The sequence below is a fragment of the Pyxicephalus adspersus genome, chromosome 1 (genome assembly GCF_032062135.1).
Source record: "Pyxicephalus adspersus chromosome 1, UCB_Pads_2.0, whole genome shotgun sequence".
Lineage (NCBI taxonomy): Eukaryota > Metazoa > Chordata > Amphibia > Anura > Pyxicephalidae > Pyxicephalus > Pyxicephalus adspersus.
The window spans coordinates 117,266,508-117,269,446 of NC_092858.1; the positions used below are offsets into that span (position 1 = coordinate 117,266,508).

The 2,939-nt window shown below is 32.7% G+C and overlaps 1 long non-coding RNA gene across 1 annotated transcript; it reads right to left on the bottom strand.

Moving 5' to 3' along the window:
• Window positions 1-252: 252 nt before the first annotated feature.
• On the bottom strand, window positions 253-2,918 carry LOC140322441 (uncharacterized). The gene is made up of 2 exons (XR_011919199.1): window positions 1,997-2,918; window positions 253-1,024 (listed from the first exon to the last, which is right to left on the bottom strand). It is a non-coding gene; the product is annotated as an uncharacterized lncRNA (long non-coding RNA).
• Between the last annotated feature and the right edge of the window lie 21 nt (window positions 2,919-2,939).

Below are 2,939 nucleotides of genomic sequence, written 5' to 3' on the forward strand. Positions count from 1 at the left end.
TTGTGTTCCTCCAGAGGTTGCTAGGTGTACCTTGAGCAATTAACAATTTGTGACTCTCAGTTTAGGTGACACCACAACCATGATCTTTTTGGCTGTAAGGGTAGCATTCTTCCCAATAATCACCAAGCTAATGTTCTAGGAACCGTGGCTACTGATTGCTGCATGTTTAAAAGCAGGGCGATTCTGCAAGTATTTTATTGGAAATTGTTTATGACAGATTTCATGAATAATAAGCAAAAAAAGAGCCGCCTATTTACATTTTTAAATTGATTTTAATGCCTTAATGGTATTGTACATGTAAAGAGGAAGAAAAAAACCCTAAAACATGCCATCATTAAAATAAATAAGAATGAAACCACATTAAAACATGCAGCTTGTGTAAATAGCTAAAAGCAATACAATTTTCCCCCAGAGCTTCTTCTACTATACTACTTTGGATATATAAGACATCACTGGGTGATTTTACATTTCAACATGAACCTAAGTCTAATAAAAATGGATATATCCATTTTTGATATGTCAGTGTTGAGAGTGCACATCTATGGAAGTGATATAAATCAAATATTATACAACATAATCAACATGATCAAATCACAGCCCCCTTTTGGCTTGAAGGCAATGTTTTTTCATTCAATAGAATGATCCTCCATTGTTCCCACATTGTTGGAAAGCACAGGAGGCTTTACACTCACTCCTGTGTGCATTTTTGTCTCCAGTATATTCTTTGCTGTTCATTTTTATCAACCTATGACAATACCATACCATGTATTATGATTGGTATGTACAAATATATTTGCTATTAAATACAGTAAATTGTAATCAAAATGGTTTTCCTAAATGATTTATCTTTTGAAATTGTTCTTGTTTCTTGGAATTTCTCAATAAATATGTTAAATATGAGTCTTAAAGATAACAAATTTGATAGGATAACCCTCTATTTCTTTCTAGACATAAGGTACTCCTCAATATAATCGATGAAGATGTCAAATTCTCCGACGGCCTTGTAGATACCTTGATCCTTTAACTGGAAAAAAAGAAAATAGATTTATTTATTGGTGATAGTCTTAAAGAGTGTCATTTGTTAAATAAATACATATTTTTTATATGTACTTTAATAAATAAATGAGGATCCTGTAAAACATTTGGCCGGTCATAAGGGACAGCTGGTCAGTGTTTGATGTTTACTTCCTAAATGATATGTAGAAAAACTGTTAAGAACAATTCTAATGACTTCATATTGGTATGCCCTCATGTACCCTTCTAGCTGCACTTAGTGTGTGTTGATTATCACACACCATAAGACATAATTTGTCCATTGCTAGGACATGTTATCTCCAACTTTTTGTAGTCCTATTTAGGAAAGACAAAACAATCCCTGGAAGTGCAGGCAAAGAACTATGTAAATATTCCTAGTAGTGGTCTGTCTAGCTTGAGAGAGTGCACAAAATCCATGAAATACCACTTGCATTTATACCACCATTAAATACCACTAGCATTTTCAGTGGTTGATAGACTCATGTCTTTCTTTTTTTAACGTGACTGTAATTTAAAATGTAGCTACTATCTGTTCATGTGCCACAAATCAATGTTAGCAAAAGGATAGCAAGCCTATGGATATACCAAGCTTATGGAGTCCATAGTGGGCATCTGTCTCTGATTTATGATTATCATAGCATAGTTAAAAGAAAACAGGTACTCACCTATACATAATATACAGTATACTGTGTGTATTTTAGAACCGACTAGCTTTTGTGATTTCTATATCATCTGTTGACCCATTGCCTAATAAGCATGTGCAGAAGTTCAGAAGGGAAGTACATTGTTCAGATGGACAAAGACTATCTTGCCTAACAAATATTACAGTTGAGCAAGTTTCACAACTGTAAAACATATTTTCTTGTCTGTTTTTTATCTATGAATGAACACATTGTTTTCCCTTTTACCTGTTTAGTATAACAAAGTTCTTACACTTGCAATACAAACAGTGGTAACATACCTTGCTGTATTTTTCTTTGATCTGCTTGATTGCTTTGCTTTTTCTATCACATGGCAAAAAATGTTGCTGTAGAAAAAAACAACAGTAAAATCAGCTACAGCAGTGAAAACCGTATACAAAAAGTACTAAAATATCAGTGTAGATGTTTGCTGTGCATTATACATTATATTTTAAAGATATATCAGTTTAGGAAATGCAGATTTGTATCCACCAAACATAGGTAAAGAATTACAGTGATGTCTTCTTAAAAACAGAAGGTACATACAGGTCTTATTTCTATAACAGATTGTAAAAGCAAAAGGTTGTTTTCCCATTTTAAGAACGTTAGTAAAATCCTGCACATAATTCCCTTATGTCTCAAAAGACTAGTAATAAATAGAACAGTTAGTGGGAAAAGTAGGAAGTCCTTCTAGTAGTAGTAGAAGGGATACCATTATAAAAATAAAGATCTAGAAAATTTGTAAATGTATTTTTTTTTGCAATAAGGTTACAAAAATTAGTTGTTAGAAAAAAAATTCCAAAAGTTCAGACATATCAAATAAGGCAAAGTTCTTAAGTTTAAAGTACTGAAAATATATTTTAAAAAGTCACAAGTTTATTAAAGTATACTGTTCATAGGTAAGATTGTGCTTTTCCTGTCAGCACTATTTTTTGTCTGTTTCTGGACTCTTTTACTTATGTCTCATCTAATCTAAGCTTGTGGCTGTTAGGTTTTCATAGAAACATCCTGAAAACATAATTCATAAGCCAGAATTAAATTTGGTGCATGGCCAATGGTGGTACTGTGCCATCTCAGAGTGAGAGGAAAGCCAGCACAACATACATTTAAACAGAATGGTTATGGAAACTACAGCAAACATTTTGGAGAAACATTGCTCCCCTTTCTCAAAATGACATTGACTGTAAACAACGTGAGAAAATTACCAATATAGGAACTAATTAA